The sequence below is a fragment of the Sapajus apella genome, unplaced genomic scaffold, assembly GCF_009761245.1.
Source record: "Sapajus apella isolate SASKATOON/1434 unplaced genomic scaffold, GSC_monkey_1.0 scaffold6, whole genome shotgun sequence".
NCBI classification, from domain to species: Eukaryota; Metazoa; Chordata; class Mammalia; order Primates; family Cebidae; genus Sapajus; species Sapajus apella.
In genome coordinates this window covers 57,261,304-57,275,032 of record NW_022436946.1, presented here as the reverse complement: position 1 = coordinate 57,275,032, position 13,729 = coordinate 57,261,304, and positions in this window count along the sequence as shown.

Genomic DNA, 13,729 nt, shown 5'->3' with positions numbered 1-13,729 from the left:
TGCCAAATTATCTGTGGGAAAAATATCTACAGACCACAGTAAAAAACAGAGAATGTTTTCCAGCATTACTTCTGCTCAATTTAAATATTGAAATCTGGAGTTGTAATTATTTTCTGGGATCCTCTTATTGCTGGTGAAGAGAACAACATTGTGGTAGACTTTGACCTAAATGACTTGACTTCAGGACAAATGACTGGCTATGTCAAGATTTCAAGTTAAGGAGTTACAGATAATTCAATTATTACTTGACAATGTATATGTAGATGGTATGATTGCTACTTTTACGTGTCAATGTGACTGTTTAAGGGATCCTTAGATAGCTCACAATTCATTATATCTGGGTATCTGTGAGGGCTTTTCCACAGGAGACTGGCATGTGAGTCTGTGGACTGAGTTGGAGAAGATCTGCTCTCAGTGTGGGTGGGCACCATCCAATCAGCCCAGATACAACAAAAAGGCAGAGAAAAGGAGAATTATCTTTCTCTCTCTCTCTCTCTCTCTCTCTCTCTCTCTCTCTCTCTCTCTGTGTGTGTGTGTGTGTGTGTGTGTGTGTGTGTGTGTGTGTGTGTCCTAAAGCTGGGAAACCCTTCTTCTCCTGCCCTTAGATATCAGAACCCCATGCTCCTTTGGATGATGGAACTTGTACCAACAGCCTCTGGGTTCTCAGGCTTTCAGCCTAGGACTGAGAATTGCACCATCTGCTTCCCTGGTTCTGAGGCTTTGGAATTTGGACTGAGCCACACTACTGGCATCCCAGGTTTTCCAGATCTCAGATGGCCTGTCATGGGGCTTCTCAGCCTTCATAATCATGAGGGCTAATTCCCCTAATTAATTCCCTATCATATATCTTTATATATATACTCTTGGTTCTCTGTAGAGAACTCTGACTAACACACCTTGCAAAACCATTTGTGAAAATATTGTCTCCACTAATATGTCTTTTTAAATAAGGTTATTAGTACATAAAGTCACAGAAACAAACCATAAGAAATCAAAATGAGATGTTAAAGATAACATGCACGGGGTTTTTAAAAGCTGAATAATAGCTTCTTGCTGACATTTTCTTTGGGGCAGATTTTATTTTGTCATATCTACAGCATTTTAATCCATTTTAATTTTTAGTAATTGGCCTTTAACGATATTTATAAATAGATAAAAGCAAGAAGGACAAAAATCTTTGTAAAGATTTTTTTTCGTGCTATGTCTTTACCACTTGGCAATTGAATAGTTTGGTACACAGTTATTAAGATATGATTTATACACTTACTTGGATAGTTTGTTACAACAGTTATTAAGATATGATTTATAAACTTACTTGAATAGTTTGGTACAACAGCTATTAAGATATGATTTATAAACTTAGCTAAGGACTGCAGAATGAACAGCAGTCTGGACCATTCACTTTTTCAGAAAGCTTTATTTCTCATTATCCATGGAAGCTTGGAGACAATCCAAACGCCTTTGCACATTTGTATAACCCTGCCATGCCCCTCTTGATCTCAAACAGATGACTTTGATTTTTTTCCTTCACAGAGGGAGGTTTCCTTAACTTCTACCACCAAATTTGTGAACAAATATGCACCTGTAGATATACTCTTTCTTCTCTCTCTTCAGTTACAATTAATTGGTACAAATGACAAGAATGCAAAGAAGGCAATACTCTAGCTTTAACCATGCTAGTGATGACACCGACGGGATTGCAGATCACCAAACACAACTGTCCCTAAAAGCCTGAGTATGGTTGAGCTATCCTACCAGCTGAGTCTCTTTACTCTGGGACTGTTGAGGAAGAAAAAAATGAAACTTCTTTGTCCTCTGAGTCAAGCTATTGCAGGCTCCCTTTGTTATAGCAATTTAGCATCTATTCTTACTAATTCACAAAGGTTCTGCCACTCTTTTTGTATTGTCTCATTTACTGCTGAGGCTTCAATTATTTTCAAATGCTACTAATTTTGGTATCTCTCTCCAAGGCCCAGAGCTGCGTATCTTTTCCTCCATTTCTTAAGTATACCTTTTATCTTGGAATCATTTTAGATTTACAAAAATCGTTATAAAGATAGTGCAGAGAGTCACCATCTGTCCTTTACCCAATTTCCCATAATGCTAATATCTTACAGAACCGTGATGTATTAGTCAAAATTGAGAAATTAATATTGATACAATACTATTATCTAAATATAAAGATTCTAGGTTGCCCCATTTATTTTTTTTTTCTTCACAAATGTCCTTTCTCTGTTCCAGAATTGAATCCAGAGTCCGGCACTGCATTTTGGGTACATTTTATTTTATTTTATTTTACATTCCAGGATACATGTGCAACAGTTTTGTTACATAGGTAAATGTGTGCCATGGTGGTTTGCTGCACCTATCAACCCATCGCCTACGTATTAAGACCAGCATGCATTAGGTATTTTCCTGATGCTCTTACTTACCTTGTACCCCCACTGCTGCCAACAGCCCCCAGTGTGTGTTGTTCCCCTCCCTGAGTCCATGTGTTCTCATTGTTCAACTCCCACAAACATGCGTGTTTGGTTTTCTGTTCCTGTGTTAGTTTGCCAAGGATAATGGCTTCCAGCTCCATCCATGTCCCTGCAAAGGACATGATCTCATTCTTTATTATGGGTATATACGATTCCATGGTGTATATATACCACTTGATAGAACTGGGTTGATTCCATGTCATTGCTTTTTGTTGTTGTTGAGACGGAGTCTTGTTCTGTTGCCAGACTGGAGTGCAGTGACACAATTTCGTCTCACTGCAACCTCTGACTCCTGGGTTCAAGTGATTATCCTGCCTCAGCCCCCTGAGTAGCTGGGATTACAGATGCGCGACACCACACCCAGCTAATTTTTGTGTTTTTAGTAGGGACAGGGGTTTCACCATGCTGGCCAGGCTGGTCTCGAACTCCTAACCTCAGGTGATCCACCTGCCTCGGCCTCCCAAAGTGCTGGGATTACAGGCATGAGCCACCACATCTGGCTGAGTCCATGTCATTGCTATCGTGAATAGCAGAGCTGCATATCTATTTTTTTTTTTTCTTCTTCAGAAGAGCTGCATATCTTAATGTCCCACTGGATATTTGGATAGCCAATAGAAATAAACATTCAACAAACCCAAAACTTTTACATTTATTTCTTCTTAAACTTTTCTTTCTTCTCTGGCATGTATATGAATTAGTGGGCATCCAGTGGCTTAGCATAGAAATCTTAGAGTAGCTTCCAACTTTCCTCTCTCATCCTTCTTACATTCAAATAAATAAAAATTGTATCTATTTTACAAAAATCTTACAAATCCAATCACTTGTCTTTATGTTCCTTGCCAAGAATAAAAGGGACAGTCATGTTTTCTTGTGTCGCCACAACTGGCTTATTGCTGCGTTCTCTCATTCAGTTTTGATCCTCTAGTCCATGTTCCATAGCACTTAAATTGAGCTTTCTAGAATGCAAATCTCACTCTACTTAAAATTCTGTGAAGACTCTTTGGTGTTTTTTAATAGATAATATTTTAATGGGATTTACAAGGTCCTGAATGAGGCCCCTGTTCTCCTTTCCAATTACATATATTGTTCTTGTCTTGATCATATACCATATTTTAGCTTTTCTGAGCTTTTTCTTGCAACCACGTCTTCAAATGATCTATTATCAATTCTAAAATTAAATTTCTCCTTCATCAACTGGTTATTGCCTACTTTTGCTTCACGTCTTAACTTAGAGCTGATTTCTCTAGAAAACCTTTCTTGATTCTTTCAAGCATGGGTTAGATGCTCCTCTTATATGAGAGCACACTGTTCTCCCAGGAAATAGCACCAATCATGCTGGATTATAATGTCTCTTTACTGTGTCATCTCTCACGTGGAAGGGACAAGGTTTACCTTATTTATTTTCATATGTCTCATATTGTGCCATTCCCATGTCTATTACAGTGACTAGTAAATAAAAATAAATTGTGCTCATTATTTGCTTGAATTTGTTTTAACACACCTCCTTGGGAAGAGTCTGTAGCTTACATTAAAGTCTCAGAAAAGTCCATAGTCTCCAAATATCCAAGCACACTTTCATGCTTGCATTATGCTAGCTGTCAAAACATCATAAGTTACAGTTATTCAGATTCTGAGACCTCTTTATTCCCAAATATCTGTACAAATGACACATTAAGATAAATACAAATGGCTATCCCTTTCACATCAATACAAGCAAATATACAATATTACTCTCTTTTCTGCACACATATGATGCGTGTGCACACATCTGCCCCCCCCACACACACCTTTTTGGAACCACTTTTTGTGTTATAGCTATGGACATGGTAGTTGACATGAAAAATCTGAAGGCTTTCAAAAATTTATGGTTCAAAAGCAAAAGAGAAAAATAACTATGAATATCAAAAATAACTTGATGAATTTGGCTTTGGGACAAAATAGGACTGGGTTGATTTATTATTTTTTTACTTTTTATTTTGCCAGAGAAACGCAATAATTTGCAAAAATAATACAGAAAGGTTTCATTTACCCATAACCCAGCTTCCACAATGGTAACTTTTTACATAACTGAATTATCAAAACCAGGCTATAAGTTACTTGTTATTAGTATTCCTGATGGAAAATATTCTTTTTCATAACTGAGACTCTTATTTACACTATGTAAAACTATCTAAAATTGACCAATTCAAAAGTAATTTGGATAACATTCATTGAGCTCTTAATGTTTGTCACAGAGTATATTTAGTATTTCAAACTCTTCAAATTAATCCTGTGGGTAGATACTAATATTACCTTAATTTATAGATGATGAAACTGAGGCGTGAAGATAAGTTGGGTAATGTGCTTAGGATCCCATGTGTAGTAAGTGTCAGGGCTGGGTTTATGAATGCAGTTCTCAGCAGGCTACACCACCACACTTGAATAATAACTCACTTCGAAAAATGCTTTCCATGTCTGGAAGAGTTAAGAACTGACCGACCAGCTCTCATTATGAATTAAATTGCTTACACGCTTGCTTGCATTCTTCTAAAACCTATCTGAAGACTATCTCCCCTGAGAAAAGAAAGGAAGTCAGGAAAGAAAAAAAACAAAGAGATGATCACATTGAGCCCAACCGGATGGAAGGTCAGAGGCACTGGCAGACAAAGCATTGGGAGTAAATTGTTTCCATGGTACCTGTGAATGAGGTTCATGGAGAAAGACAGGAAAGTGGGAGAATACTAAAGGCCAACATCAAGTCACTCAAAATATTGCCACAAACATGTTCTGGGCCCAGGAAGAAGAATTCAAATCTCTTCATCATGTTTTCTCTTGCATTGCAGTTCCTCCAAATCCTAGGATATAGACTCAAGACATTCTATTAGCACTTTAATAATTCATTTCTGATTTTATGGGTCAATTTTAATACTGATTATTCTGGTCTTTTAGGTTTTTAGACATGAAACATAAATATCCTGGAAAGTCAAGCATTATGCATTACCTTGACAAAGTTCTCAAATTATGTTTCAATTTTTTATGTCTGATTATTTCACAGTGAGTCTGACCCACATCCTAGCCCACAACCTGTACCCCCATACTTTGTACCTTCTGCTACCATAAAGTGAGATTATTTAGATTTATTTGATATTTTCTCTAAGTGTAGAAACAGCCATCACATTTCTTTTCTATGAAGACACATTTTGAAATACTAACAAATGATTTCTGCATCACTTTGGGATTCAAACTGCACACAAGGTGGGTATTGCCTGTACTCTCTGGTTTAACTGTAAACACCTTACCCTTTAAACATCTTCTCTATAGAGTGGCTCCTGGCAAGGAAATCTCCATTGTCTCATTTTTAGGATAGTTTGGAGTGTACATCACAAGGTAAACTCCTCCTTCCTCTTGTTCTTGGCAGATGTCTTAATTAATCTTTCATTTATATTAATGAAAAGTTAGGCTGCACCCAACTCTTTAAAAAAATCTTCGCTAAAGTTAATAACCTTAGAGAGTTTGCAAAGCTGGTATGGAATTTACAGAACAAAGCTGTGAAGAGCCACAGGCCTTCTCTAATAAAGACATCTCTTGCTTCTACTGCATAGTTTTGCTTACACAGCTTTAAAGACGTTCTCTGTCTTGAGGCTACAAAGCCCATTCAAGTGCCCTATTTTTCTTATAATTGCTTCTCTGCCACAGGCTTGTTATCACCATCTCTCTCTTTTCCCTTACTCTCTCTCTCTCATTCTCTCTCTCTTTGTCACGCACACACATACGCATGCACACACGCGTGCACACACACACATCTCTCCCCTTACAGTATTTACCTCCACCCCAACATGTCCATCTGCCTCAGGATATAGAAAACACTGCTCCTTAAAAAGCCGGCACAACTGTATATGTCTGAACCTTCGTGCAACATTTATAGGCTGTCAGTTTCTCTTTCTCCTTTCTTTGTGTTCTGTGATATTCGGCACTTTCTGTAAAGAATGTAATGAAAAAAAAAAAAAGAAAGAAAATCAAAGGCGGTGCTTATCTCCAGTGACATGTCCAAACAAGCACTCTGGCCCTTTCTAATATGCTCATCTAATTTGCTCCTGAGCCCAGGCATGGAAGAAAAGCATCTTGAGGAAGTTTTCTTCCACGGGCTGAGCCATCTGCTAATGCGGGCCTGTGCCAGTAATTTACAAGTAATGGTTTACAGCTGTGAACCCTGGCTTCTGAGCTGTTTTGGTCATTTAGTAATTACAACAGTTTCATTAACATTTAAAGGGAATAGTCTGCTCAATATCAATTAGGGACTATCTGCAACTGTGTAGCTCCATTTTCATATTTGCATTTGACATTTAATAGTCTGCACACATAAATTCTTGGTCTTGGAAATGCATTGCCACAGAAGGTCAAAATTAATCCAGAGCCCATTTCTACCTAGCTCTACTAAGCTTTAGGAAATATTTCTGCAGAGAGCGGTAACATAAAAGGTTATTTTGAGGCAGTTTTATACAGCTGAACATTTAAGTACTTTTTCTTACCACTAAAGTTAAGGTTAAAGAGTTCTCCTCAATTCTTGTTATATCTCCTGTATTCTGGGGAAATTCCAAACTTATTTGATTCAGATTTGCATAGTATTAAGCAGAAAGATGACATCTATTACTTGAAAATCTTACATACTGCAGTGATACTTTAATGTTTGAGGGTATGGGGAGATGCTATGGATTTCAACACTTAATAAATAGAACTAAACTATGACCAAAAAAATTCTTCCTAAAATCATTTACATCTGGATATAGGTCTTGATCTCTAATTAAATTGCTGAACAAAGTGGTAGTTATGCTAGGGCTTATCTCAGAAGAAACAAAAGCCCAATGATCATTTGAATTTCATGTGGCTGAGAATGGTCCCAGAATTTGATCCCTGCTGGTAAGTGATCTTGGAAAAGGACAGAGTGAGAAAGAAGGAGCAAATTTTAAGTGAGCTAAAGGCCTTTAGGGATGTTAGAAGTCAGAAGCTCCCATCAGGATAGAGAGGAGTGTTTTGAGATTATTTAGGTCTAGATTGTAGAGGATATCAGTAAAAATGCCTTGAGTGGCAGAAGCTAAAATCAGTTTGAGCTAAAGTACTGGGGCTTCTTTAGACTCCTGGTTTCCAGGATCTGACTGTGATAAGAGATGAATCATATAGCATGTACCATTTCTAAGAGTCAGAGGTAGGAAAGAGCCCACTAAAAGAGGAAAGACTGAAAGAAGATTGATGACGAGGATATTGAAAGAGACTCCCCTTCATCAGTGTGATTCTATTCCATGCAGATATGAAACCAGGACTTCTAATGTGTCAGAGTCTACACCTTGAGATGCTTTAACAGCTCTCATTTGCTTGATTTTTAAACCTATTCACAATGTTGTGCTACTCAAACGGATAGAGCGACTTTAGAAACAAGGGTAAAGTGAAAATCAGGGAAAAAGAATCTGCATGTCCTAGGGCCTTGATGTTTGGAAAGAAGTCACGCTTCTTGTCCTGCATACCAGGGTCCGATCCACAATCACCACTTCCACCGCTCCCTAGGCCTCAGCAAAGCATTTGTAAGGAGCTGGAAAGGAGTGGTGTCAGCCAGTTGAGAAATATCCTAGTCAGAACATTTAGATTATCTGGAATAATTATAATATGCAGTGCATGTAATCTACTAAAAATAAGGTGTATTTTATAAAATACATCATTCAGTGTCAGTTTTATTCAAGATACGCAAATGACATTGTTTCACATGATCCTGGGCTTCTCCAGAACTTACTTACGATGATGTCCTAGTGCTTATCAGACCAATCCAGAAGGCTTGTTCTAGCCTGTCAAACTCTTTATGATTAGCGGGTTTATGCACTTAAAACTTTTCTCCCCAATTAGAGTATTAGCTTCCAGAAGGTAAAGTCAGAATCTTCTACCTGCATACTCACCAGCTAGGACCTAGGAAATTATAACTAGCTTTCAAAATGTGATCAGGTGGCAAAAGCAAGGAATTTTGACCAGGGAAACAAATTAAAACATATAAATTGAGGCAATCTAGTGTCTAAGACTGGAGCTCAGGAGTATGACTTTCATTTCTAAAAAATCTAGAGTATGGAATGCTGCAGAGTCCTGGATATAGGAATTGGGGAACCAGGTTCCTAGGTAAACAGGAAGCTTGGAACCAGAAGGTGGGACCAAATGACCCCATTTGCCAGTTTGTCAGACTAGCGACTTACACCATTGGCTCATGCTTATGGAAAGGGGTATTTAGTGTTTCTTTTGGGACTACAGGCATTTGAATGTTCAGCAAGTGGTTGAAACCAGAGCCCACATATGATACTAAGAGATGTTTTCAAACAAGAAGAAATAGAAGGATTCAAGGACAGGTGGGCAATAAATATCACATCAAAAGACTTCATTGAGACCCTTGGTAACCAGGAGGTGGGCCCCAATACCTTTAGCAAGGCAAGAATAGGTAATAGATAGAAGCAGTGGGGGAGTTTATGACGAAAAGGCCCTACAGAAGCTAATAAAGAACCAATTCAGAAGTTTGAGTTGTGAAGGGAAGAGGAAGTGCTGAGATCCAGGAAGTGCAATATTAAGTTATCTCTGGAATAACAATGAGATTGTTTCTGAGTTCATAAGAAATGATTCATGAAGTTTTTGTGTCTCATGTTAAGATGGGTCCACATCTTGAGACAGAGCCTAATTTATAGGGTAGTGCCTTTGGCCATGCTAGAAGGAGACCCAAAATCATTTTAATCATTGTATGATTGATCAAATTGCAATCTTAATTAACAAAACACAATTTTAAAATTACATGACATATGTGAACTTTCATTTTCTCTTTATATTAGTCAGGGAAACTGGGTAATATATATGTATAAATATGTCAATAATGTAACTCAATAGTGACTGTCTTATTCATGTGTAGTCTAGCCATTACTCAGTGTGGTCATATTCAAGGGCCTGGCTCTTTCCAGCTTTGACTCCACTCTCCTCTGCATTCAAGCACTGGGTGGGAAGAGAAAAGAGTTAGTGAGTGCCTTTGGGTCAGGCCAGGAATCTTTCAGAACTCAGGACCCTGACCATAGCAAGTCAAGGCTGAAAAATGTAGTCTATCTGTGCACACAAGAGGAAAAAAGATGGGTTTAGTAAATGACTAATATACTCTTTCTTGAAATTATGGAACACAACTTGACTAAAGAGTGAAAGAGAGAAGGAAGAAACATGCACTATATTTTACAAATTTTACTTCAGGTCATCCCCCAGAGAATTACCTATTGTAATCCCTTATTTCTAAATGGGGAGACTGAAACTCTGAGAGTTAAGTAGCTTTACACTATACGGGTAGTAATTGTAGAGCTGAGGTTGAACCCAAGTCTTTCTGTTTTTTAAGAATCTATTAAAAGTCTTTGATGAGTCTTATTATGACATAATAAGAGGAAAAATCAGATTCAAACAAACTTGACTCCATAACGTGCATTTGCTACTCAGTTATTTGTGTTTCTGAATTAGTAATTTCACTGAAGCTGTGTCCTCAACTGTAAAATGCAAGTCATAATATTTGCAGATTGTGTGATGTTCAAACAAATAATATACTGTTTCTAACATTTTCCTGAATATTGAAATTACCTGGAATGCTTAAAAGAGGTACAGATACCTCAACAGTTTCTTTCAAATTCTGATAGAATGGGTCTGGATTAAAGCCTGGGAAACTGTAATTTTAGCGAATGGCCTGAGATAGCTTTAGACACAATGAGCTAATGTACACACACTAGCACATCATTATCACCTAAGTTAGAGTTTAATGGCTGTTTTGTTATTATTGAAGTTGCCAGCCTTGTTACTTATATTTCCAAATGATATCTGCTCTGGAAGTCCCCATCTCTACTCACTCCATACCGGTTAATCTACACTTTATGTTACATCCCCTGGAGCAGCTTATTATCTATATTTTACTCAGAGGATATTGAGTTGAGTTTTGAACTTCAGGTGAATTTTAGAACTCACTCTGAGCTCTTAGTTGCAAGCATCAGAAACCAGGTCTGGCTAAGTAAAAAATATTTATTACTGGATAATGGGTAATTCAGAATCTCTTGGAGGGGACTAGGGAAGCAGGAATTTGTCCCATACTTCTCACCTCAGTCCTGTGAAGACTCTAATGTTTTTATGTTGCTGGAACCAAAAACCACCCCTCATTGCTGATCCTCCCAAGACTGGATGCCAGTTGCTGTTGATCCCTTATGCTCTCCGTCCCTGTGTCACTTGCATGTGTCTAAGCTACAAGGGAAACAACACATAAAGTGTGGAATTTCCCAACAAGAAAAGGGATTCAGAAGCCAGGTGATAAAAAGACTGACAGTTGTTGCCACACCTCCTCCTCAGATGCCTACTGAGCCTGGAGGCAGAGTGAGGGGTACCCTAGAATCATAGACAGAGAAGCACTGATGAAGATAAACAGCAGGAAATGTGTATTGAGAACTCAATGTGAGTGCCAATGCCATAGATATTCAATATTTGTTTGCTGAAAAATTTTTGTAAGTGGATAACTAAAGGAAGGAAGGAAGAAAAGAGGGGAAAGAAAAAAAAGGAAAGAAGAAAGATGTCTTCTACAGTTGCCTTGTGACTTACGTTCTCCATTAACATAATCTCAGAGGAACTAGATTTTTGCCTTACAACTAATTCTTCAGTAAATACTACTGTTGCTATTTACTGATCCCTGATCTTCCTGAGGACCAACCAACCCTAATTTCTCCCTGACAGGACTCCTGACAATAATACTATAGCTCCCTTATGCTGTCCCTGGCTGAAATACACTTTGATACTATTTCCTCCTAACCCTAGGAACATGGCTTCCTCTTAAGCTTTTTGCTCAAAGACTGAGGCTGATCCATAGTTTCACTCATCTATACTTACTCTCTAACCTAATGGGAGGTTTTAATCCTCCCATTGTTGCCTTTAGCTGAGGGTTCTGAAAACTGGGTTACATTATATTTAAAATCTCTGGTGTCAATGGTCTGGCAATAAAGTGAGACATTAAAACATATCTATTTCACCCCCAAAAAGATATTGCTGTATTTTGTATTTTCATGTTTTTTTAAGCCGAATTTTCTCTCACAGATGGATTTAAAAGTATGCTTTAAGCTTACAGTAATGCCAGTGATGTTGATATAGTTTAAATATGTGTCCTGCCCAAATTTCATGTTGAAATGTAATCCCCAGTGTTGGTTGAAGATGCAACCTGATGGAGGTGTTTGGATCAGGGGGGACAGAACTCATGAATGGTTTGCGCCATCCCCTTGGCGATAAGCTCTCTCTCTCTCTCTCTCTCTGAGTTTGTATCAGATCTGGTCACTTAAAAATGTGTGATACTTTCCCCCACATTTTTTCTCTGTCTTGCCTGCTTTTGCCATGTGACATGGCTGCTCTCCCTTCACCTTCCACCATGATTTTAAGATTTCTGGTGTCTCCCTAGAAACTGAGCAGATGCTTCCTATATAGCCTGCAGATCCATGAGCTAATGAAACCTCTTTTCTTTAGAAATTACCCAGTCTCAGGTATTTCTTTATAGCTATTCAAGAACAGTCTAATACAGGTATTAAACAGTTATCAAAATTTTGAACTATGTTTGAAAGTAAATCAAGAGTAAAATTAGAGGAAAGTATACCTTTATTCAGACCTTCAAAAAGAACACAGCCAGATTGCTATCCTGGAATAAAAATGATTCATCTAGGGAGTCAGCTGAGCAAATAATGATGAAAGGGTTATTTATCTAAGAATGTTAGTCCACAAGTAAGACTGAGCATCCCGTTATTTTTTCATTTCAATTTTTCCAGCTTTTCTAATTGTAAAGAGTGATGGCAATTCAAAAATACCCAAACTCAAGCCAATTACCTTGGGGAAAAAAATATCTAAAAATCAGATGACATATTGTAAATCTTATAATCTAAATTGAAAATACAGCCTAAATACTGTTAATTTTCATTTTCTAGTGATCTCTTCAGTGTGGGTAAAAGTTATACAAATTATGTGAATTGGAAGATTTATGTAGATACTTTTATTACCTGAAAGTTGTACTTTAATTATCATTCTCTTTGGAGTAAAGTTTTCTGAAAGGACTGTTTTTCCCTTTATCACAATAAAAAGTATATTAACAGACCTAAAAGATAGCCTAATTTTTAATATCTCTGTTGTGTTAACATGTCAGCATTTACTGGGAATTTTATTTTGAGGTGTTCAATTCTTGGACGTTCCAGATTAATGTTATTTTCTATTTGTGTTATTTGACTTAGCTCCATCCTCTCTATAGTCTTTTTATTTAATTAGTTGTACCTATTCATTTAAAAAGTAGTATCAGGAATCTGGGAAGATAGTGGAGCAGACGGTATTAGGAATCTGTCTGTACACCTAGACAACAATTTAACTGACAGAATCTGTTTGATGTAACTATTTTGGAACTCCAGTCTACTGAAGGCTTGCAACTTCAAGGGAAAATTTCAGGGGAGTACCTGAGCAGTACGTTGTAGCTAATTTTGGACAATTTTAGGTATTAAAACGGTAGTACTTAACCATCTTCCACCCCTCAGCCCCTTGGCAAGTAGCTATGAATGTGTTCCTGAAGCAGCTTGTACACAGCTTATAGGAGCAAGGGGTGGACAAAAGGGATGCTGTCTTTATAATATCAGAATTCTGTGCTCTGATCACTGACTGTTGCTTCTGACAACACAAAAACAAATAGGTAACAGCCATTGTTGCACCGACCCCTATTCTTGCCAGCCCCTTCCTGTCTGGTTAAAGTGATTTCCAGGAGATTTAAAGGGCTAACATATTTTTTTTCTCCTTTATTTTTCTCTTTCCCTTTTTTAACAGCCAGACACTGAATAGTAGGAAAATCAAAGTTGACTGGCTATACAGGGAAGTTAGAAAACTACTGCACATGCCTATGTAGGGTGCAGGCTCACAAAATACCCCAGAAGACTTGTTTACATCTCAAGCTAGTGCTTGGCACAGGGAAAGCCTAAAATGGTCAAATAAACACAAACAAAAAACAAAAAACAAAAACAAAAACAAAAAAACAGCCAGCCCTAAGAAGGAGGAGAATCTGATCTCCAGAATTAACAGGTTATTAGATTCAAATGTCAGGTTTCAATTTTAAAAAAATCACACACAAAAAAAGCAAGGAACCGCAAGTATGACACATTTAAAGAGAAAAACAAATAATAATCCAACAGAAGCTGCCCCTGAAAAAGGCCTGATAATAAATCTACTAGACG